The sequence below is a fragment of the Paramormyrops kingsleyae genome, chromosome 25 (assembly GCF_048594095.1).
Source record: "Paramormyrops kingsleyae isolate MSU_618 chromosome 25, PKINGS_0.4, whole genome shotgun sequence".
Lineage (NCBI taxonomy): Eukaryota > Metazoa > Chordata > Actinopteri > Osteoglossiformes > Mormyridae > Paramormyrops > Paramormyrops kingsleyae.
Genome location: NC_132821.1, coordinates 17,024,394 through 17,050,578, shown reverse-complemented (window position 1 = coordinate 17,050,578; position 26,185 = coordinate 17,024,394). Strand labels below are relative to the sequence as shown.

Here is a 26,185-nt window from a genome sequence, read left to right as displayed (position 1 = left end):
CCGTGTGCTATATTGTAGCCGATCAGTGTAAACACTACCCAGACATGTGCTCTTGTTTATTTCGGTCACAATGGGCGTATTCACATATTTCTTCACCCAATACTAACTGTCGGATTATCATGTTATTATCATGCGAATAGCGCGATTTGCAAGTGGGTGGGTGATCAGAGCCGCTTCGAGACGCAGACGCTTAAGTCAGTCACTCTTGTTCTTTCTATTCGTATCACGAAGCTGTAAAAATATATTTAGTTTCTACCTATATATATTTGAAAAGTAGACCGTCCAAAGTTTCTGAGGGTATTTTTAAAATGTGTATATGACAAAAACTCGCGGAGTTATTTAAACGGTCTCGCGAGAATTCTATCAGATCCCGCCGGCGGGATCGCCGGTCCCAGGGGGTTAAGCCTGTGATTCTTCAGGACAGGAAAATTTGCAGGATTTGTTGTGCTTGTATTTCTTTGCTACAGAGCCAGACACAGCCTGTTCCAGGCAGTTACGGCCTCACACACAGTCAGTCAGTCGTTCTCAGTTTATCAGTCAGTCTGTTGTTTTATCAGTCTTCCACCAACCTGATAACGCTCCGAGAAACAGGGCAAAGCCCTTAAGCAGAGGATGGTCCCGAGGATGTTTCTTATGTAGTCCTCTTTCGGCCATCAGCTGCCTGGATGTGTGTTGGACATCCCTGGCACTGCAATGTAGAAAACAAATTTTGTCATATCCATGTTGCATATCTGTTTCACAATCAAAAACAAATCTGTGAAACTGTAAAGCTAAGATACTCACACTTGAAAGGACTCGCCACTGCTGACAGCATGCACCTCTTCACTCTCCGCTGGCTGCGTGGTCGTGGCTGGCTGTGATGTGCCTCTTCCACTGGTGGTCTTCTGCCTCAGTGAAGGGGAGACATCAGAAACCACCATGTGGCGACGCTCCAGCTCGTCAATCAGCCTTTCAAAAAATAAACAAAAAATCATGTTAATAAATGACAGACAAGAAACAACATGTGACGTGTAAAGACCAAAAAGGTCTTCCACCAACCTGATAACGCTCCGAGGATTGACATCACCCAACACATCCACAAGTTCTGAGTACGTGAAGATCCTGCCCCACTGTAGAATGTCCTGCACGTCCCGCTTTGCCTTTTCCACAACATGCTGGATGGCATCCTTAGATGCTGTCTTCATGCACACCCTAGCCAGGTGCACAGGACTGCCTGCGTCTTCTTGCAGACAGGGCAGAGCAGGGCATGCCTGATGGGAGCACTGGAAACAGAAACAGACATGTCATGGGAAAGTCATTTTATGATGTTCAGTAGTACACGGTCACATTCCTGTTCAGTCCTCAGTGGTCTGGATAACTAATACTTGCATATTTATTATCATGCTGCTGACTCCAGATTGAGAAAAGCAATTAGTTGGTAAGAAAAAAAAACTGCATATTATCAGGAATAATAATGGCCGGGCAGCAATATATTACATATTTGATATACAGGTCACACACACAAGACCCCTTGTCCTTGGAAGGGTATTAACCTATTGCTGAAATAATCTAAAAACCCTTTGCAAACGCTGCAAATAATTTTTTTTAAAAAAGTATTATATGATTAATTTAAAATGAAGTTACCATGGGCATTTTCCATTTACACAAAATAAAAGAATTAAGTGATAGAATCCCATTGTATCGAGAAAAGATTCAAATAAATTGAGATATTGCTCATAACTTACAATGTGGAAGCCATTCTTCAAGCAAGAAGTCTGTCAAAAACAGGAAAAGTCTTCAATGCAAGTTGACGCTCTCGTGTCAAAGCAGAAGAAGAGTGACTATACTCATTTGACCCCACCCACCGCCATAGCCCCGCCCACTTCTGCCCCCCACCGTTCCAGCAAACTTGAGAGACAATTTGTGTCTAACATGATTTCAAAAGAGAAATAAAGTTAAATATAAGATAATTAAATTCATGTTTATAAATTTTAGGCATGTGTGCATCACAGACATGTATGAAAAAGTCATCAAAGAAAGAAAAGCCCAAGCAGCAGCAGGAGGACAGGCTCAGTCTATAATGCTCCTAATATTTGCTCTAAATCCGGATCCGGAGCCTGTGACCAGTTCTGAGGGAGATCTATACCAGTGGTAAGGGCCTGCTTTTAAATAACAACTGACAATATAAATTGTACAAATTGATGTTTCTGATATGATAGAGGTACATACATATAACTGTATCTAGTGCAAGGTTTCTCAACCCAGTCCTCGGGGACCACCAGACGGTCCACGTCTTTGCTCTCTCCCAATTGGCAGGGAATTGGGAGAGAGCAAAAACATGGACCGTCTGGTGGTCCCTGAGGACCGGGTTGAGAAACCCTGATCTAGTGTGTACGAAACAAACTTGCTCATTATGATCGTCTCTCGCTGCCCTTCAATTCAGCCCCTCTGTGAAGGTGAAGATGTCCACGGTGAGGCGGAACATGGAGAAGAAAAGTCTCTACAAGAAACATTCGTTGGACCATCATCTGCCAAATCATTTTCCAAATAATTGGCAAATGATTTAAGCAAACAAAAATTTCAAACAGGAGGTGAGGAGAATAATGATGCATTCATTTATATACACATGTGCATTGTGTGAGTTGTTGTTTATTATTTCTCTTGGCTTATAACAATACCATATAACAATTCCAGGTGGAGAACATGGCACGGTTTATGTATTTCATAAACCCATCCAAGCCCAGCTTGGAATTTGTCAAGAAGCACGAAGATACTCGGAAGTTCTTCTCTGAACTGTCTGCAGCGGGCCTGTCGAAGCAGACACATCAGAATTACTTAAAGAGCATCAAAAGGTCAGTGGTGGTTCACAGCAATTGATAAAAAAAATATGCATGCATCAAATTTCAACTCACTGAATTTGTTATTCTTTTTAAACAGGTTCCTGAAGTTTCATACGGGAGGGACCGACCTGTGCTTTCAGGACGAGGAGCTGCACAGGCACTGTGTGAATTTCATACAGTTTCTTTCGACAGTGCAAGCTGGCTTTTCCAAACAAGTCAGCAGGGAAACCACAAAGAAGAGGTTAGCACTTTCTTCTCTACTGCTTATTGTGTCAATGTATCCATGTATATTGTTGAATTATGTCCTAACCTCTCCCGTTCTTTCATCAGATTTGAAATTCTGACCCGGGGCTGTGTGACACCAAGGCAGTGCCTAGCTGTCTTTGATGCTGCCAAGCCCGACTTCCTCAGGATCATCGGCAAGGTGACAGGACCGGAGGCCATTCCTGGCTGCGATCTCTCCAGACAAGAAAGACAGTAGATGTTGTACTTCTTGGAGGCTGTTTTGGTCCTGAAGCACCAGCAGTGTCCTGGGGTGGTGGAGAATATGACCGTAAGTATACTTTCTAGCACAAGAGCCAATCCTTATGGCAGCAGAGTCGATTTTAAATTTTATTTTCATGCTTTTATCTCAAACATCTTGTCCCTTATTTGATTCTATTTTTTGTAGGTGAATAAAATGGGTGAGACGGACACGTGACGCAGCCTACGGTGGACACATTGTGGTTGGGGTGACCAAGCACAAGACTGCAGCCACGCAGGTGGAGATGGAAAGATAGCAACTGCTTTCAATTTATCCTAAGCTTGGGGAATTTTAAACGTGATTGAAATTGTAATTTTATTTGGTTGTTTGTTTACTTACTTGCTATTTTATTTACAGTGGTTCGACTTGTATTATACTGAGGTCCGACCTGCCATGTTGATTGGAAGACAGAGTGACCTTAGTAGTGAAGACAAGTTCTTCATCTCTTCCTCTGGCAACAGCATTTACAACTGCTCAAATGACCTGCGTCACCTGCATGAGAAGTAAGGACAGTTTACATACAGCTTTGTTTGCAAAAGTTTTCTTACATTCTTGTGGTGAAAGGTGATATGTCAACATCTGATATGTTTTGTTGCAGGTACAACCTCCCGAACATCACAAGTCAGATGGCCAGACGGGCATTTGAGACTGCCACCAAGGATATGTCAGATATGAACAAGTCCTTGGTGGCGGACTACCTCTCTCATAGCATGTCCACGGCAGAGAGACATTACCGGATGAGGGAGTCCAGAAATGTGATCCGGGTCCGCATGCTTCTCGGACACATTGCTGGTGAATCTGAGTAAGTAAAGTCCTTTCTTGTAACTTTCTGAACAATCTTGATGGATTAACAATTACTAATTCCGTCTACATACTTACGTTATAAAATTTCTTTCTTTGTTTTAGTTCTAGTCCGGATGAGCGAGCAGCTCAGACCTCAGGTTCCAGATTTCCAAAGATGGACGAGGTGGCTGCCTATGACCTATTCATGAGGTCATTTCCAGTGACCATCGATGGAACCTGCCCAGGGAAATCAGCACGCACTGACCTCGTGGGGATTACCCATGAACGTCCCTGCTATGACCGCTGGCGCACTGAGCAGAAGGCGCTTCGGATGCAGCATGTCATAGGTGAGTAAAGTTTCTATAACTTATTTCAAGCATCTAGATGCATGTTGACTAATAATTTGGCTTTCTTCACAGAGCACTTCGGTCGACGTCTGCCAAAGGAAAGCAAGGTCCATGCCTGGATGGAGAAGCAGGGGTGGACTGTCAACCACCCAGATGTTCAGCTGCTGCTGAAGCAGTGGAAGCCTCCTGGTTCGGTGGACACGGCGATGGACTGCAGAGTGATCAGGAAGCTTGTCAGAAGTCAGAAGTGGAAGGGACTGACCATTGTGGAGACTGAAGAAAAGGGCAGAAGTGTGAAGACAAGAAGGAAGTTTGTCGCTGGTGAGGTAGTCTGTGACTACCATGGCAGGCAAGTCACGTGGCAGGAGGGTCTTCGCATCCTCAGTCACACCACGGAAGGGCAGAGTGGACTTGTGTTCTTTTATCAGGACACGAAGGGGCTGGCCAAATGTTTCGATGCCCGTGATGAGCGATGTCAGTGCCATCCGGGCAGAGATGCATTTGGGAGGCTGATTGGTCACTCGGGTAAGTGGGCAAACCTCCGGCCAAGGCTTTACTCTTTGGACAACCGGGACATCCTGCTCATCCTGCTAAAACATGGTTTTAGCTTCCGCTACACTAGCAGGAAGATTATTCCATACTCTAACTACACGCTGTGTAAAGAAGTGCTTCCTCAAATTTGTTTTAAAATGTTCTCCCGCTAATTTCCACTTATGGCCATGAGTTCTAGTATTTATACTAATATTGAAATAGTCATTTGGCTGAACAGCATCCAGACCCGTTAGAATCTTATAGACCTGAATCATATCCCCCCTTAGTCTCCTTTGCTGAAGGCTAAACAGATTCAGTTCCGCTAACCTCTCCTCATAAAACATTCCTCTAAGACCAGGAATCATTCTCATAGCTTTTCGTTGCACCTTTTCTAAGGCAGCAATGTCCTTCTTGAGGTATGGTGACCAAACCTGCACACAGTATTCTAGGTGGGGTCTTACCAAGGAATTATACAAGTGTAACATCACCTCCCTTGACTTAAACTCCACACACCTAGAGATATAACCCAACATTCTGTTCGCCTTTTTTATTGCTTCCCCACACTGGCGAGAGTGGGACATGGAAGCATCAACCTACATACCGAGATCTTTCTCGTAATCAGCTACCTTTATTTCAGTGGAACCCATAAAATATCTGTACTTTATATTTCTGCTCCCTGCATGGATTACCTTACATTTATCTGTGTTAAATTTCATCTGCCAAGTATCAGTCCATTCGCAAATAAATCCAGATCCCGTTGAAGCCTCTCTGCTGCTAGATCAGTATCTGCTACACCGCCCACCTTGGTGTCGTCTGCAAATTTAACCAGTTTACTGTATGTATTTGTGTCAATATCATTAATGTAAATTAGGAACAATAGAGGTCCTAAAATTGAACCCTGCAGTACCCCACTATGAACGGAGGCCCACTGTGACATTGTGCCTCTAATAACTACTCGCTGTTCCTGTCAGTTAGCCAGTTTTCGATCCAAGCTGCCACAGTTCCTAAAATCCCTGCAGCTTTAAGCTTTACAAAGAGCCGTTTGTGGGGGACAACATCAAAGGCCTTCTGGAAATCTAAGTAAATCACATCATAGGCCTTTTTGTGATCAATTTCACTTGTAGCTTCCTCAAAGAACTCAAGTAGATTCGTTAAGCAGGATCTACCTCTCCTAAATCCATGTTGGCTATCCTTTATAATGTTATTTGCATCTAGGTAATCTAACATTTTCACTTGAATTATAGCTTCCATTATTTTTCCAGTAATGCTAGTTAAACTGATTGGCCTATAGTTTGCTGGATTACTTCTATCCCCTGTTTTGAATATGGGTGTTATATTAGCATGCTTCCAATCTGATGGTACCACACCCGCAGATAACGAGTTCTGGAATATTAAAGTTAAAGGTTGGCTAATAATATCCCTCATCTCTTTTAAGACTATAGGTAAGATGCCATCAGGGCCCTGCGATTTATTTATTTTGAGTTTAGCTAGGCTTAGTATCACATCAACCTCAGTTATACATACTGTATATTGGTCATAGACGATGCTGTATTCGTATTAATTGGTGGTAAGTTACTTGTGTTCTCTACTGTGAACACCCTTGAAAAATAATCATTAAACTCATTTACTATATCAATTTCGTTATCAATTATAAGGCCCTTACTATCCTGCAAATTAGTGATTTCAGCTTTTAGAGCTCTCTTGGAGTTAACCCTTAGGAGTCGGCGGACCCGCCGGCGGGGACACTTGCATTTTTTTCTGGTAACCGTGAAAAGAACTTAAAATGCGTCGTCATGTTTGATCATACACGTAAGTGTAGTACATCATTTTAATCTGTAAATGGTCTACTTTTATTCATGTATACTCACAATATCCACGAAACATTGTGCTTTTGTAAAATAAAGAAAATAAACAGGGTGCGCTTTCAGCTGTCTCAGTCTCCGCGAAAATCTTTTTGAAACACGTCACTAAAATGAACTGAAACTCCGCGAATACTGCACAGACAGACATGAGAAATATATCTATAGAAAGCTTAAAGTGTCTACTTTTAAATAAAGCAATTTAAATTAAAAATAAATATTTTCAGTTTATGTAATTCATGTGAAACCAAGGAGAGGCACAGAATTTCTGTCGCACTTCATTATCTGCTAATGACCCGAGGCAGGGCACGCCCACAGCCATTCACACGGAAAACAGTCCGGGCAGCATGCGTATAAGGCCACGCCCCCCGGCTTAAAAACACATACAGTCTAATGGTGCGTTCGTTTTTCTCTCGGATCTCGGAAATTCTGAGTTGAATGACATTATCGTGCGTTCGACTATTTCTCTCCAAGTCGTAACTCGGATGAAAACGTCACGAAACGTCAAGAAAAACGTCGCTTCCCGTCGGAAACAAGCCTCTTTTATGACGTTGAAGTCAGACAAGATTTGCCCCAAGAGCCTGTCAGCCAATCAGAAAATAGTACTATTGTATCTGGGTAAAATACAACACAACAACCAATGAAAAGGCATCCTGTGGAATGTCACTCTTGCCTGTCTTCAAAACTTGACAGCCCTGGGGTAAGTTATTAAGTCTTTTATAACTCTTATTTTGATAATATTAAACTAATATTAGTAAATATTTTCCTCACTTCAGCTAGCTTTTGTCAGCTTAGGGTGTAAATGTTTGAGATGCTAACATTTTTTTATTTATTTGTTTTTAGGAATGTGTCTGCATCACCCTTGCCTTCACCAGCACCTCACATCGGGACACGCATGCTAAATAAACCACAAACCAAGAAATATGTTTCTGTCCTCAAATTATTTTCTTGTAGCACTTTCCTCTGTCCCATACCTGACTGAAAGGGGTAATTATACAGCTCATTATGCAGGTCTTTGTTTTCTCTGGTGTGAACTACAGCATTATTCATGAGCATTCCCACCTCCTCGCATATGGCCTTTCTAAACAAAAAGTGTCTTAGAAAATTTAAATTAATGTATTGTTTTCTGTAAATGAGTGAGTGAGATGATTGTCACATCATTTTGAAGTAAAACCTCTACACTACAAGATCCAGGTCACAAAAGTCTTGTACACAAATGTCATGAATGTGTTTTGTGGTCTAATTTCAGTGACTTATTTTTTTGTTGTTTTCAATAATCACGCATAACTGTTTTTTTCTCCAATATAAAGACTTGTACATACATACTGCTCATATATTATTGTAACCCAGTTTCTGCTGAATACAATGTTATCAGACTTTAGACATTTATATGTTTATAAGTAACTGAAAAATGCACAAATGTCAGGACATGTCAGAATCTCTTCAGGGCTCCAAAACACCTTCAGACTCCTAAGGGTTAAAATATTGGAAGAAACCTTTACTGTCATCATTAGCCTCCAATGCAATTTTTCTTTCTACATCCCTCTTGTATAGCCTAATGTTATTTTTTAACTCTGCCTGTAGACTTAGATACTCCTGCTTAATTTTGAAATCATTAGTTATTTTCCAATTGTGGAACAGATTTTATTCTTAATTTCCTTAGGAAACGACAACCAAGGTGGTTTACTAAGATTTAGTTTTGCTGGAAACAGGTATGAAGTCCTCTTGCACTTGCGACAATGTGCTTTTGAAAAATTCCCATGCCTCTTCAACTGTTTTGCTATTTAACTCTGTCCAGTTTACAGTTTCTAATTTCCGTCTCATACCATTAAAGTTAGCCTTCCTAACATTGTATACTTTTAATTCCGACTTTGCTCTTCGGACACTAAAATTAACCTCGAATTTAACCATGTTATGATCACTACCGTACAATGGGTCTAAAACCTCTAATTTTCCAATCCTATCCTGGTTATCTATATTTTATTCACACGACTTGCGCCAAACTTATCCAAAACCTATCCAAACTGGCCACAGTGTAACTAGCAGTGTTTTTTGGGGTAGCGTCTTTCTTTCTAAATGCATTACCACTTATGGGTCATAAGTAATATTTTGTCACACAAGATCACCACACATTTGTAGGAAAATCTATATTTTATTCACACGACTTGTGCCAAACCTATCCAAAATGGCCGCAGTGTAACTAGCAGTGTTTTGGGATAGCGTCTTTCTTTCTAAATGCATTACCACTTATGGGTCATAAGAAACATTTTGTTTCTAACCCTAACCCTGCATAACTGTGCCCAAACAAAGCCCGACAAGTGCCCCGCATAACTGTGCCCAAACAAAGCCGACAAGTGCCCCGCATAACTTTGCCCAAACAAAGCCGACAAGTACCGTACATAATGTTGCCCAAACAAAGCCGACAAGTACTGTACATAACTTTGCTCAAACAAGGCCGACAAGTGCCCCGCATAACTTTGCCCAAACAAAGCCCCGCGTAACTTTGCCCAAGTGAAAGCCAAAAGCGCTGCATTACTTTGCACACTTCAAAGCTTGACAAAGGCGATGCGGAACTTTTCCCAATGTACCACAATACAAGTGTTACCAAAGCAAATGTTAATTGTAATTTGCTGAATCACGGAATTATAAAAATCTATAGAATAAAAGAGTAAAATGTAAACTGTAAATAAATGTACTTATGTCGAGCGTTGCATCCTCTCCGCGCAAAAAAGCGTCCTCCTCCATCGAATCAATGGATAAAAGCGACACTTTCTTCCCCCGAACCACTCTTCAAAATCATCTTCTGTGCTTTCTCAACAGTGAAAGTCATCCGAGCCATTTTTCTTCAGTCAAAAAAGTTGTTGTCTGAAAATAACTGGGTAAACTCACGGAGACTACGTGCGCAATGCGTACTCGAGACACTCCCACAAATACTGCACCTGCAGAGAATAATTTGCGCATTCATGTCCCCAGCGCGAAAAACAATGCCCAATCAGCACATCCCATACCATTTTGCAAACCTTAGACACACCTCTATTGGATGAAGCAAATGACACTGTAATTTGATGTTCATGTAAAAAGTTTATTATGGTGAAACATAACCATGGGCAAAGGTTCAGTGCGTAAAAAATAATGTGCTAGCAGGGAAGCAGATCATATATCTGAAAAAATACTTGACAATGAAGGATTACAGTGATTGATTTATGTACATAAGAGATCAAGCTTTCAAACGAGGGTAACTGTCATTTTATTCACTGGTTTTCTTCTAAAACTCCGAAGATAAAAAACATTGCACGAATGTACAGAATGCCGACTGATATTTTTCCGCGATGAGTGAGCAAGCTATTTGAGAGCATTACAGTCATATTTATGGAAAAATGCGTGTTTTGTCTTAATACTGTGACGGTTTATGAAGTATTGGCCGTGAAAGAAATAGTTTGAAGTGCTTAGTTTTCATTTTATTAACACTTATATTTTACTTCCTGACACTCGACCCGTTTAAAGATGGCTACCATGGTCATTTTATTTTTACTTGTTACAAAAAAACCATGGCACAAAAATTGCGCAACTTTCTACAGATATTATCTGAAAGGTTTTTTGTAGTGTAACAAGCCGTTTTGGGTTGATTTGATACATTTGTTTCTTTTATTGAACGTCATTTTTTTCTGTTATTGAAAATTTGGACGTATGCGTCCGAACCACTAGGCGGCGACAGTGAAAGAGTTAAAGCTCTCTCCCATCTATGACGTCATCAGCGGGATGTGGGCGTATCCTTTGTTCTGATTGGTCGGGGGGGAGGGGTTTTTGGTCAAATGGTATCATACATGCTTATGCCACGTGTTGCCGATAGGGGGGTCGTATGGTTTGGGGGGTTGTTAAACTTTAATAGAATAAAAATACATTACATGTATTTTATTAATGTGTTATTTTTAATAATGTTTTTAATTAATAATAAAACATATAGCAGGATGAACGTAAGCTAGGGCAAAACTTTAGTGTTACATTTAAAAAGAAAGAAAGAAAAGCAGGCGGAATTTAAACAAGTAGAGACATGCCCCAGCGAAACACTGACAAGATACGACACAAGTCCCAAACTTTTAACTTTTAAAAGAAAGAAAAGCAGGCGGAATTTAAACAAGTAGAGACATGTCCGAGCGAAACACTGACAAGACACGACACAAGTCCCAAACTTTTAACTTTTAAACAAGCACAAAAGAGCAAATGCGAAACAAGCACAAACATTTTAAACCTATTACATTTAACCAACGTGTTTAAAGAAGAACAAGAAAAACTTTTAGTGATATTTACCAGTGTTAGGTTGAAGAAAACATTTAACCAGCAAACATTTTAGCCCCGCAGCTCGACCGTGTGCTGCCGGCCTGTTTAAAACTTCCGCGTGAAATGTTCGATCGCTGGGGGAAGGGGAGGGGCGTAAACACGTTAAAAATGGCGACGGCTGAACCAATGGACGTATGTCCGCGTGGATTCGAACCCCACCCCAGGTAAACCCTTTTCTGGGCAGTAGTGCCTAGCCGCTGGTAATCCTTGTTAAAATGAGCGCATGCTCTCTCTCTCACTCGCTCTCCACGTAGAGACACTTAAATAGCAGCATCGCTGTCAAATCGGTGGCAAAAATGGCGACCGACGGACAAATTGTTTCCGATATCATACAGACAGAGCTTGCAACGAGTTTGACGACGACACCTACCCGTAACTTGGTACTGCTAAACCTGACTTGGGCTCCACGCAAGCCGCAGAGACAGTGCAAGCACGGAGCACTGTGCAGCATATTCTCGCATAAAGAATGCATCTGTATAAAACTGGAGAAAAAATTTTGAACAAAGTGTGGTCGGCCCAATTCTGGTGATGACGAGCAATGAGATGAGAGAAGACCATGTTGAAAACGTATTAAAACTCCGCCATCCTGTGAGCAAGCACTCATGATGAGACACATCTCCCAGCAAGCAATGGCGAGCGAACTGACATCTCCTGAAGCCGCCCTACTGGAGCCTGCACCGCCTTCTGGCCTGCGATTCCCATCATGGCCTCGGGCATCAACTTTTGAACTGCGACTGGACACCCCGCCACCGCTTCCTCAGATCTTGCAGCAGTGGCCCTTGCCGCTACGACCTCCTTCTAGCCCGACCTGGGCGGTGTGGCCGGGATCACAACAGCAACCTCCGCAGGAGACCTCCAACCTAATGGACACATCGAGGCCCCCTTTGCCGATGTCTTAAAATGGATGAGAGAGGGATATAGGGCTCTCGAAGGAACAAACAGGCGCGCTTAGGTTCACTCAAATACACTTTAATAAGTAATACAAAATGATCTCACATTAACACCAATACTGAGCTATCATATTGAAGGCAATGCAAAATAACTCGTACTACAACGGATATCAAATAATATATATCTTATAGCTAATAGTATTAGGTGCAAAGGTATGAATATATATATATATAAAAGAAGCAATAATACATACAAGAAGCAAGGAAGCATAAAAAGTTACGAAATATTATCACAAGCGGCAATAATTTACTCGCAACAATTAATGGAAAGCATAAGCAGTTGCAAAGCTATTTACACTCGGACGTGCTATCATCACCCACCTTCACACATGGACTGGGGAGCCCTTTCAGTCCTGGCAGGAGACCAACACGTGAGTTCCGAGAAAGTGCCGGGCGATGCGTGCTCTATCCCACGGCTGAACTCCGGTCAGTACTGGGATCTCCCCCTTCCTTTATACTAAATTTAGAGTCGCGTGTGGGCAGGGGGTAAGCTGGCCAGGCTCACCCCTTCCCCCCAGGCAATATATGGTGCTCCAATTCCCCCTTTTGTCCGAGTGATTCTGCTTGCGATAACATACTACAATAGGCGTCCTTGCGCAATGCCTCCCTGTTCCCCCCTAAAGGCAATATAATGTGCTGTATACCAACCCCCCACCCTATCTCCCAAAACCAAGATAAGCATCCTGCTTGCCGATCTAATGGCCCAGATGAGCATCCTGGCTTCTTTTATGAGCCCAAGTTATTTATGGTAAAGTTAGGTTTTACAGGGGATCGTTAAATAACATGTTCGTGCAGTTTAGTAACATTTGGGGTGAATCATGGACGATTGATCTGAATTTCAGGATGATCAGTCCACACGCGATCAGAATTAATCCACAATTACAACCTCCCAGAATATTATAGTAAAGGATTAATTCCATGTCACGTGGGTGACGTAATCGTCCGCGAATTCATCCTAATACAGCCGATGATGGATGAGCTCAGCGATCGTTTGCGGGACTGTCATTATCTGAAGATGCTGTGGATGGGAGCATCACCGACGCTGCCATGAAGGTCACTGGCCTGTATTCTGGATCTGATCATTGAAGATGACTTGAAGGCGAACTGTATCGGCTGTTCTGTGAATCACCCGAGCCAGCGGAGGCACACGTGCCTCTATGAACCTGAAGCGTTTTATTTCTTTAACAATTTTGAAAAGCTGATGAAAAAACTGTATAGACCATGGTTTAAATATATTATCACAAAAGCGGTCGCGATGTTTCACCCTCACCCCCCACCTGTCAAAGTCCAAGGTGCAGTCGAGGCAGTAATTTCTGAACTTAAAACCGAAATTAATGTACGGGAAAAATTACGCGAGCTGAAACGTGATGTTGAAGGGAAAGATTATGAGTGTGCTGTAGATGGGGCAATTAGTGATTTCTGGGATATGCACAAGTTCGAGCAGACTCTGGCTGGTGTGTAAACGTCTGTCAAAATGTGATTGGATGGCAATTTTTACATGCTTTTCTAAATAAAATGAGTTGAGTCATGAAAACATTGTGTTATTATTGCTAGAGGTTCACGATGGGAAATGACTGGCTGAGGACACAGTTGTTCAAACAACTGTGATGTTGCATTCTTTTCTAAAATGTTTTATTTTTTAATCTAATATCATGTCTTGTGTATCGTATTTATTTCCATATAAAAGCAACAGAACTGAAACTATATCTTGTTTATCAGCAACACAGCACGTGAGCGTGAATAACGCGATATCCGCATTTGATCTCATAGGTATCTGTTCCGCTTCCAGAGCTCTGTTCCACTTTTATAACTTGACACAGCAACCTGTTCATTATCAAAAATCGAATATAGTTAAAGGAACATATAAAACGTTGTACTGCTCAATTTAAATAGTCCATACAGTCTGTGCTTTAGGCCTGTAAGTGATTAGGCTGTGATTAGAACTGTAAGTAATATTTTTAACCAGCAATATATATATTTACATCTGCATATTTATGCTGGGTTCATTCTCGAAAGAGCGGTGACTGACAGTGATATCGAAGCAATTGACGGGACAAAAATATTTTCCCCGTTAGTTCAATTTTGTATGTATTGGCAAAGTGATTATATTTAGTCTAATTTAGTTTAGTTTTTTTAGTTAATTTAGAAAAAACGTTTGGAGCATTTTTTGATCGTTAAATATAAGGGGTATGTTGTGGTGTATTATTTCCTGTTAGAAAACATACATTTCAAAAGCTGAAAACCCGTTAAAACATTCGCTATAAGCTGGAGCTTAACCATCTGTCGCGGAGAGAGAGAGAGAGCAAAGACCCGGATCCAGGGATGCAGGGGAATAGAAGTTTATTACACAGTGAGCAAGAGAGGTAACACCCGGTCTGGCGACCGCGATGAGACAGTCCGCTCGGTTCCGAGTCCGGGGAATCGGACCGGGTGCGGAATCAGGGGCAAAGCCCCGGAACGGGGATCGGAGTCGGAGAGATCGACAAGGGGCGCGCAATACTCGTGGTCCAAAGCCAGGCGAAGAGGTCGTTTCCGGGGTGGTCAGTCCGACGAGGCGTGACAGGACACACACACACTCAGGTAGGGGAATCACGAAGAGCCAGGCTTGGCGGGTCAGGTACGGGATCGGTACTGTGGAGGGAAGGATGAGAGGTAAGGATCCAACAAGAGGAGGACAGGTAAGGAACGGGAGCTCGGGGAGACGGAAGACAGGAGAAATGCTTGGTAGGTCATATAACATGAACGCAATACTTCGCACTGTCGGTTCGTTTGCTTCCTCCTTAAGTCTGTGGGTGGATGACTTCCGGAAGTGGGTTCACCTGTCGGGCTCCGCCCCCTCAGGCGTGACACCATCAAACATTGTTTATTTTTTTCTGTAGATGAAAAAAAAACACGGGTTAATAAACAAACATAACATAAAGCAAGCCTTTATGGATTCTTTTAATTCCTATAGCCTATTTCAAGGACAATGTAAGCATTATTTTACAACGAATCAATCAATGAAATGGTATAAAACAGAAAAAAATATATTTCGCGAAATATTTTACAGTTTTGAATTATGTTTAGCTTCGGTCTGTATGACCATAAATTACAGAGTAACCGTCTCTTCTCATAGAAGGCTAAAAAATGCAGTGATCACGCAGGCTCCGGTACACGCAATATATTTTGCTAACTTGACAACCTGTTCATTATCAAAATCAAATATAGTTAAAGGAACACTGCTCAATTTAAATAATCCATACAGTCTGTGCCATTCAGCATGAGCACCACCTCACTGTGATTAGGCCTGTAAGTAGTATTTTTAACCAGCAGTAATTTAAAATATCTTGAATTACATTTTAACCCCCCCAGAGCCAATGGCGATTTCCATTTGCCTCGGGATCCGATTTCCGGAATCCGAGATTACGTCACATCCGGTAAAAACTCGGAAAAACCGAGTCGGATGCATTCCATTTGCCCCAGAAGTAACAATACCATGGATCCATATGGAAAAAGCAAGATTTTTTGCTTAGCCGGACAACTTGTCGGATTTAACCCCTTGGGACCGGCGATCCCGCCGGCGGGATCTGACAGAAATTTCGCAAAACCGTTTAAATAACACATATACACATTTTAAAAATACTCTCAGAAACCTTGGACGGTCTACTTTTCAAATATATATAGGTAGAAACTAAATATATTTTTACAGCTTCGTGATACGAATTGAAAGAACAAAAGTGACTGACTTAAGCGTCTGCGTCTCGAAGCAGCTCTGATCGCCCACCCACTTGCAAATCGCGCTATTCGCATGATAATAACATGATAATCCGACAGTTAGTATTGGGTAAAGAAATATGTGAATACGCCCATTGTGACCGAAATAAACAAGAGCACATGTCTGGGTAGTGTTTACACTGATCGGCTACAATATAGCACACGGATACGTCTCTGCCGCTGAAGCTTTGCGCCAGTGTTGCCACTTTCAGCAGCGAAGCTCATACCTGTGTTCATAGCTCAGTGGGCTAAGCCTGTGTGCCTGCAATCACGTGGTCGCCGATTCAAACGCAGCGTATTTAGAACGTGAATAGCGATCTTCCGCTGAGAGCGGTGCTACACGCTCCCGACGCAAGTAAAACAAAGAAAGATGACACGATTTGCTTTTTTGCCTATTTAACCTAATTTTAAAAACTTTAATATTTCTGACAATGGAAGTGTTGAAAAGAAGACAGATAACGGATTTAGTCAGTGTTTTTTCATGATTCTACATAATGATTTCAGCGAGATATAAACTGAAATACACGAGAAAGATACGCGGTCGATGATGCCCTCGTCCCCAGAGCGTCAATAATAGTCACTGCATCATATTTATCGCATTCTATATTTATATAGTCACAGTTTTTCATTTTTCATTCCATTTATCAATAAACTGTGAAAGGGATTTTATTGTTGCTACTTTTCTTGCGTTTCAAACTGCCTTTCCAAAGTGATGGGTGTGGGGTGCAGTGACATTCCAGACTGATGGGCCATTGACAGTATGCAAACTACTACAGGTGTGAGGACACCTATCTCATCAATATTCATTGTGAAGACCACTGACTTTGAGAAAAAGAGTGTCACTCCAAAGTTCTAACACTTTAGTAATCAAACCATATAAAATTTCTGAATGTCACTTTCACCTATGTGTAGCCAACCCCTGTGTCTATAAGCTTCAGAGCTCAAAAGTCTTACCTAGAAATGTCTATAATGTGATTTTTTACAATTTCTCAGCATGTCTGAAAATAGGTTTTTGAAAAGTATATGTTTAAAGTTGATTTTAACAAAAAATAGAATAATAACATTCTAAGAGGTCTCAGATTATTGGTGCTGAGTTTGTGCTGAATAAAAGCAAATGTATGATTTTGGGATAAATGTTTTTTAGATAGGTGAAATATTTTAAAATGTCAAGGCATGTCAGACTACCTCGAAAGTGGAAAAAAGGCCTCAGGCCCCAGGGGGTTAACCCCTTGGGACCGGCGATCCCGCCGGCGGGATCTGACAGAAATTTCGCAAAACCGTTTAAATAACTCCGTGAGTTTTTGTCATATACACATTTTAAAAATACCCTCAGAAACTTTGGACGGTCTACTTTTCAAATATATATAGGTAGAAACTAAATATATTTTTACAGCTTCGTGATACGAATTGAAAGAACAAGAGTGACTGACTTAAGCGTCTGCGTCTCGAAGCGGCTCTGATCGCCCACCCACTTGCAAATCGCGCTATTCGCATGATAATAACATGATAATCCGACAGTTAGTATTGGGTAAAGAAATATGTGAATACGCCCATTGTGACCGAAATAAACAAGAGCACATGTCTGGGTAGTGTTTACACTGATCGGCTACAATATAGCACACGGATACGTCTCTGCCGCTGAAGCTTTGCGCCAGTGTTGCCACTTTCAGCAGCGAAGCTCATACCTGTGTTCATAGCTCAGTGGGCTAAGCCTGTGTGCCTGCAATCACGTGGTCGCCGATTCAAACGCAGCGTATTTAGAACGTGAATAGCGATCTTCCGCTGAGAGCGGTCCTACACGCTCCCGACGCAAGTAAAACAAAGAAAGGTGACACGATTTGCTTTTTTGCCTATTTAACCTAATTTTAAAAACTTTAATACTTCTGACAATGGAAGTTTTGAAAAGAAGACAGATAACGGATTTAGTCAGTGTTTTTTTCATGATTCTACATAATGATTTCAGCGAGATATAAACTGAAATACACGAGAAAGATAAGCGGTCGATGATGCCCTCGTCCCCAGAGCGTCAATAATAGTCACTGCATCATATTTATCGCTTTCTATATTTATATAGTCACAGTTTTTCATTTTTCATTCCATCTATCAATAAACTGTGAAAGGGATTTTATTGTTGCTACTTTTCTTGCGTTTCAAACTGCCTTTCCAAAGTGATGGGTGTGGGGTGCAGTGACATTCCAGACTGATGGGCCATTGACAGTATGCAAACTACTACAGGTGTGAGGACACCTATCTCATCAATATTCATTGTGAAGACCACTGACTTTGAGAAAAAGAGTGTCACTCCAAAGTTCTAACACTTTAGTAATCAAACCATATAAAATTTCTGAATGTCACTTTCACCTATGTGTAGCCAACCCCTGTGTCTATAAGCTTCAGAGCTCAAAAGTCTTAACTAGAAATGTCTATAATGTGATTTTTTACAATTTCTCAGCATGTCTGAAAATAGGTTTTTGAAAAGTATATGTTTAAAGTTGATTTTAACAAAAAATAGAATAATAACATTCTAAGAGGTCTCAGATTATTGGTGCTGAGTTTGTGCTGAATAAAAGCAAATGTATCACTTTGGGATAAATGTTTTTTAGATAGGTGAAATATTTTAAAATGTCAAGGCATGTCAGACTACCTCGAAAGTGGAAAAAAGGCCTCAGGCCCCAGGGGGTTAAGAAGCTTAGTGGGGATTGGGTCTTGTGGACAAGTGGTTGGTTTGATCTTAATTATAATAGTTTTTAACTCTTGTTCATTAATTAAAAAACATTAAGGGTATGTTCACGTTCTGTTTGCACTGAAGTTGATTGTGAGACATTTGAACGTTTAAAGCCTAATGTTCGTAATTTTATAATTAAAGTAGTTCATAAAACGTTCACTACCAAAATTACTCAGTAGCAGAGGTTCAGCCTTATTTGTTAGTTGAGCTATTGTTTTAAAAAGGTAGTGAGGGTTATTTCTATTGCAATGAATAAAGTTAGAATAATAGGCTGAACATGTCTTATAACGGGCTTGCTTGTATTGATGCAGGCTGTCAGACCATGCCGACTAAACCGGTCAATTTCCATTTGTGTTCCAGTCTGCAGCCCTCCTGTTTGCAAAAGCATGTGTGATCATTAAACCATGGGGAGTGTCTCATGGACTTTGCCACTTTATTTTTCAAAGGGGGGCAGCATGGTGGTGCAGTGGTTGGCACTGTTGCCTCACACCTCTGGGACCTGGGTTTGAGTCTCTGCTTGGGTCACATGTGTGTGGAGTTTGCATGTTCTCCCCGTGTCGTCGTGGGGTTTCCTCCGGGTACTCCAGTTCCCCCCCACAGTCCAAAGACATGCTGAGGCTAATTGGAGTTGCTAAATTGCCCTTAGGTGTGCATGTGTGAGTGAATGGTGTGTGAGTGTGCCCTGCGATGGGCTGGCCCCCTATCCAGGGTTGTTCCCTGCCTCGTGCCCATTGCTTCCGGGATAGGCTCCGGATTCCCACAACCCAGGAGGATAAGAGGGTTTGATAATGGATGGGTGAAAGGAGCTGTTTCATCTAAAATCTAACTAACCACTGTATTGAAGTCATGGTGACTTCAATGAGATCTGTACTAGACATGAAGATCGCATTACTTACTGCATTAATAAATCGTAGAGAATTTCATCATTTAGGTGATGTATCCTAATAACCTTCTCTGCCATAGTCGAAGAGGGTGGCTCAATAATGAAGTTGAAAAAGCCTCAAGTATTACCAGTGCGACCCACAGGTCACTTACTCAATCCGTTAACATCATCATCTGGGATGAGGGGACACATACCTGGAATGGGCCTGCCAGCATAGGGCTTTTGTTTCCTTGATGGCTGTTTTGCAGCTCTCTGTGATGCACATGCAGGGCTTTCCATCCCCCAACAGTCTGGGAACACAACAATTAGGCTGAGATTACATAAACAGCAGGTCACAAACAGAGTGAGTAGTCAAATAAATGTATTAGACTTATTTTGGAAGTTTTTTTTCCATTATTTTATGGAATAAAATTTAGCACTTCATAACACAGAGAATGTAATCATTAAGACTCTTAAGAAGCTGATGTAAACTGTGTAGAGACTAACCTTGTAATCTTTAGAAAATGCAGACCAAATACTGCTGTGCAAAAGTATGAATGAGCACCTTGTGTAGGCTTAGAAGTTTCTGTATCTGTTAGCTATTTTGTTAGCCTTTAATGTATGAATATGTACTTTAGGCTATTTGTGCTGCAGTTTATCACTGTTGGAGAAATATCTTTTTAACCCCCTAGCCAGACAATCTGCAAGAAGCAGAAGCTGCCAAGGTTTGCTACTGAAGGAAGGGATTCGCCTGAGTTCACCAAAAGTTCACAGCTGGGTATTAAAAAAAAAACTGAGTAGAGATGGTCACGCCACCATTATGTTCAGCTGAGGCACCAAACATCAAAAGAGATGACTGACAAACTTATCATATAGGGGTGTGAATCAAGGGAGAAAACATCGATGAATGGTTGAGGGAATGATGCTTAAGTGACGAGGTATTGTTGCACAATAAGAAAATGTATAAAAATTGGTGTAAAACAGTATTGGACACACTTGTAAGTGTCCGGCCTTGGTTGTAACGTCATTGTTGCAATAAAGGCTGAATATGAATATCTACACAAGCGGCTCCTGACTCCTGATTGGCGGGGAAGAAAAAACTACAACAATAACAACCAGTAATGCCGATAGCCCCATTGGATGAAGAGTAATACACCAAAATATTAGGAACATTATAGACTGAGCCTTTCCTCGTGCTAATACTAGTCACCGTATGTTGATTTATCTGTTTCAGAACAGTATGAATTAGAATATGTGGCACCATCTGTAATGCGATCTGGGCCCTTTAAGGCTGGCTTGCTGCAAATAGTGAGCGAGTGCGAGTGTGCGTTAGAGCAAAACCGGGGGGGTGGCAATTTCAAGGCAAGTTCAATTGTCAAGACCCGTTAAATTTCATATCATGATTTGATTATACATCTCCTCTACTATGTTTAACACACTCTTAATGTTTTTTTATCTCCCTCACTGCTCCTGAAGTGCACTGCATGGAGAACCAGAGCCATTTTACATTGTGAGCACATTTTATTAAAATGTGAACTGTATTGATTAGGATTGACAGTAATTGAATTTTCTTCTTTTTTTACCCCCCACATAGGCATGCCATTCTCACGGAGAAGAACCCACTAAGTCCAGAGGACTGCAAAGAATGACTTCTTGGCAGTCCTTGGCAAGGTGTATCCGGAGGAAAGACCCTTGGAGTCTGCAGAGTGCTGTCTTGTCCTCTACTACCTGGAGGCCACAGACATTCTGAAGCATCTCCAGCGATCAGGCGTGGTGGACCACATGACCGCAAGTATTGTATTCTTTTTGTCTTCACTTTTCCTTTTTGCCGACACTCTTATTGATCAGTGGGACGTCATTGTATTGTGCAGGTCGAGGAGTGGGTGGCCAGGAGCACGTCCGAGTCCGACCATATGGTGATTGGGGTGAAGGAGCACAAGACGTCGGCGCAGCAAGTGGCCACGTTTGCATTGTCCTCTGAGGAGGATACGGTAAGTATATCAAGTTTGATACGATTTATTTTATAGTTTATTTCAAAAGCAGCAATTAAATCTGTTTTCCCCTGCCAACAGTGGTTCGAGACCTACTTCACCCGGGTATGGCCACAGCTCCTGAGCTCCAAGAGAAGCCGGATGACGACAGATGACCTGGGGGGAGACGAACGGTTCTTCGTCTCCACCGCAGGCAGGCCGGTATTCAACGCTTCAAATGACCTCAACCGGCTGCACCAAAAGTGAGCTAATTATGATTCATTCCCCCTATAATATGTTCTAGATACATGTTGTCAGGTGTTGTGTGAGACGTATTAATAAATGTCTTTTTGTATTTTAGATACAAGCTGGAACCAGTCCCCAGCCAGACGGCCCGGCGCATCTTTGAGACGGCCACCAAGAACTTGACAGACCAGGAGAAGTCCTTGATGGCCGATTACCTCACACATTCCACTGCGACGGCTGAGAAGCACTACCAGATGAAGCAGTCGCGGAATGTGGTGCCGGCCAGTAAGCTGCTGAAGAAGCTGGCAGGTGACTCAAGGTAGGCATGTTTTCTGTTTGTCAACACACTTACCAACATCAAGACACACAACCAAAGACCTCACCACTGAACACTAACCTTGAACTTTTTTCCCTCATCTCAGCGCTGACTCCGCAGAGGAAGGACCCAACTGTTCTGCCCGTGGCACCGCACGGGATGCTTCCCTGCCGTCCGACCAACAGATGGATGTCCAGGCAGCATTCGGACATCCTTCGGACCCACCCCGTGACCCTGGATGACGATGTCCCAGATAAGACAGCACGCTCGCAGACGTCAGGCCGGTTTCAGCGGCAGCTCTATGAGCGCTGACTGAAGGCCCAGATGAGGATGCACATACGGCATGTCCTGTGTGAGTATTGTTTGTAGCACTAATGACATTTTTTACTGTGAAACCGTCCTATCTACATAGTCTTCTTAACTAACAACAATTTACTTTGTTCTTGACAGCACACTTTGGCAGATTGCAGCCCACCGAATCCCAGGTCGACGCCTGGATCAGGAACCAAGACTGGAAAAGTAACGTTCCCAGCGCGGCCAGCGTTCTGAAGGACTGGAGACCAGTGGGTTCGGTGGACACTGCCATGGACTCTAGCCACATCCAGGAGCTCATCCACAACCAGAAGTGGAAGTGACTTTAAGGTGACGGACATTGCGGGGAAGGGGAAAGGAGTCTGCGCCACCCGGCAATTCCAGGCTGGTGAGGTGGTGTGTGACTACCATGGGCCGATAGTCACAGCCTCTGATGGGCAGCGGATTCACAAGTAGACACAGGAAGAAGAATCTGGCTACATGTTCTCTTCCGGAACAGCCAGGGCATCCACATGTGTGTGGATGCCCATTCACCTGAGTGTGCCTGTCACCCGGGCATATCGAGTTTTGGCCGGCTGGTTAATCATTAACGGAAGAAATCCAACCTCCGGCCAAGATTATACAGCTCAGTCGTCGGGGGACAAGACGTCATATTATTTTTGGTGCTGAAGAAAATAAATGTTGGGGAGGAACTTTTATTTGATTATGGGGTGTAGAGGAAATCATTCAGGGGAGAGGGATTAGAGCTCTCCAGGCTGTGAAACCCTGCACCCCAGCTTGCCTCATGTTTTCTGTTAAATAGATGTGAAATAAAATTACACTTTTCTATTAAAAAGCAGGTATACTCATTTTTTGATAATGTTTAATGCCTGTAATATTTTTGAGTCTTTTGAATCACTTTGCCTTTTCGACGGTTTGCGCACCTTGGTGGGAGGAAACGTGCAATAATATTCCTAGAGACATAGGGCCACACACAATTTAGGCTTACTCTGGCTCATGAATTAAAATACTGATTGTAACCCCAGTGGTTTTAGAGCAATGCAACAAAATATTAGGATCATTACAGGCTGTGCCAGTCCTCCTGTTGCTGCCAGGGCTATTGTTTGATTGATGTCGACGCTCAGACCCCAGAAAAGGTGTTGGTTGATATAGACAGGACATTGGCAATGGAAGACAGAATCTGCTAAGGAGTGTGTAACAATTCACCTGACGAATCAACTAGCCCTGAAAATGGATGGCGCTGGAGCGTCGGGCCCATACCCGGCCGTCGGAGAGCCCCAGGGGCTATGCCGCGACGAGTAGGAGGGCTGCCGCGGTGGTGCAGAAAAAAAAGGTTAGGTGGCAGTTTGGGCGGAGCTTAAAGCTCTCTCACATCTATGACGTCATAAGCGGGATGTGGGCGTATCCTTTGTTCTGATTGGCCGGGGGGGAGGGGTTTTTGGCCAAATGGTATCATACATGCTTATGCCACGTGTTGCCGATAGAGGGGTCGTATGGTTTGGGGGGTTGTTAAACTTTAATAGAATAAAAATACATTACATGTATTTTATTAAGTGTTATTTTTAATAACGTTTTTAAGGAATAATAAAACATATAGCAGGATGAACGTAAGCTAGGGCAAAACTTTAGTGTTACATTTAAAAAGAAAGAAAGAAAAGCAGGCGGAATTTAAACAAGCCCCAGCGAAACACCGTATTTTAAACAAACGACACAAGTCCCAAACTTTTAACTTTTAATCAAACGAAACAAGCACAAAAGAGCAAATGCGAAACAAGCACAAACATTTTAAACCTATTACATTTAACCAACGTGTTTAAAGAAGAACAAGAAAAACTTTTAGCGATATTTACCAGTGTTAGGTTGAAGAAAACATTTAACCAGCAAACATTTTAGCCCCGCAGCTCGACCGTGTGCTGCCGGCCTGTTTAAAATTTCCGCGTGAAATGTTCGATCGCTGGGGGAAGGGGAGGGGCGTAAACACGTTAAAAATGGCGACAGCTGAACCAATGGACGTATGTCCACGTAAACCCATTTCTGGGCAGTAGTGCCTAGCCGCTGGTAATCCTTGTTAAAATGAGCTCATGCTCTCTATCTCACTCGCTCTCCACGTAGAGACAACGGGAGTTCGCACCTGCGGAGGAAACATGGGGGTAGAATAAAACAGGCCACTGCCTTTGAGATAGACTGGTCATCCGTTCACAAGCCATTAAACATGGGGGTAGAATCATCCGCTCCCAGGCTATTAGACATATGGTGTAGTCATAAACAGTCGCGGATGTTTACACGAAACCATGCATCAAACAAAGAATAATGATTCGTAAGACAACCATTTCAAAATGGTAACAACAAACGGAGCGAACGCTATTTCAAATAAGTTCCCTTAAACGTGACGTTTTTAAAGTAATGAAGCACTTTTCAACCAATGTGAATAATAAAGTAAAAGCGCCATAAACATTTTGACAAAAGAATCTACCAATAACGCTGGTAATCCTTGTTAAAATGAGCATACGGCATTACCCCAGAAGCGGTGATGGTTAAAAGACGGCCTGCCGCTAGTTTTAAACTAGAAATAATTCTCTTTAACATGAACGTGCTGTTTTAATGCAATGTTTAATACAATGTATGTGAACAGCCTAGACAATAAGTTTTAGGGAATGAATCTATGTGTTTTAACATAAATTTAGAAGCATGGGTGTGGTACGGCCTCAGCACATACCACTAGGTGGGGCTGTCTACTGTTCTTTTTTTTGCTAAAGGGGTTCACAGCAGGGTCAGTGAAACAGCGGGGGGCCACGCACCTGTTGATGCCTAGCTCGGAATAGACTGGCTCCCAAGGCTATCATACATTTGCTGGTCCCCCGTTCCCAGGCTATTATACATCGGCCGTAATGTCATAAACCGTTGCTAATGTTTTTCCCGAAACCGTACATCAAACAAAGACTATTGATTGGTAAACCAGATGACAAGTATACCCCCACCAAGCTGGGGGTTTATTAAGGGGGCGAGCGCTAGGTTCACATTAACACTCATGTCAAGGAGCGAAAGAAGCGTACACTTCATTTTCTGATCTACGACATATCAACATTGGAAAATGGAACTCTCGAGGTAAGCTACATTTTCATTTAAATGTATTTTACAATTGCTGTTATAGATTTTTTCTGCTGTGAAAACATATTATTGTTATTTTGACCAAGAATTTTCCATGCTGTCAAGCTCCTGGCAACACTGTGATACAGAGGATTGGAATAGCGGTAAGTTTTCGAACATAGCTATGGATTTTACTAATTAAATGTGACAAAAGACTGAAAGTGTTTTTGCTCACAGTTGCAGCTAACGACGACGACACTGAACTGCGTGAACTGCTATGCACGCCAACGGTTATTTTCAGAGATAATCGTGAAGGGACCGGACCCTGGCAAGTTAGCCATAAACGGAAAAGAGCGGATAGTTTTAACGGTATGTTGGCCTGTATCGCTTACTCCGTATCATTGGTTTTTCTGTATGAAATGCTTAACAGTGACTGTTCTTTAATAGACACAGCTGATGATGAATTGCTGGTCGCTGCGGCCGAAAAAATTGAAGCGGAGCTAGCAACGGAAAGCGTGCGGGACCAGCCGCCTGGACAACAGGAATTTGAGCGACCTGGGGCTTCACAAAGTGCACCATCGGACCAAGGAGGATCTGCGTGCGGTGTTCCAGCATCCTCACCCCGTGCCTAAACGGAGCCACCGCTGTGGTCGCTAGATACCGCCCCCTTAACACCTTGGCAGCGGCCTGCTTTGATTCCCCGGACTGTAGATGATCCCCGAGAGGAGCGTTTGAAGGCGCTCAAACTAGCATTCTTCCTTTTT

The 26,185-nt window shown here is 42.4% G+C and overlaps 1 long non-coding RNA gene across 1 annotated transcript; it reads right to left on the bottom strand.

Annotated features, from left to right (window-relative positions):
- Positions 1–567: 567 nt before the first annotated feature.
- Positions 568–1,822, bottom strand: LOC140582686 (uncharacterized). Its single transcript, XR_011985496.1, has 4 exons — positions 1,725–1,822; positions 1,039–1,262; positions 784–948; positions 568–688 (listed from the first exon to the last, which is right to left on the bottom strand). It is a non-coding gene; the product is annotated as an uncharacterized lncRNA (long non-coding RNA).
- Positions 1,823–26,185: the final 24,363 nt, after the last annotated feature.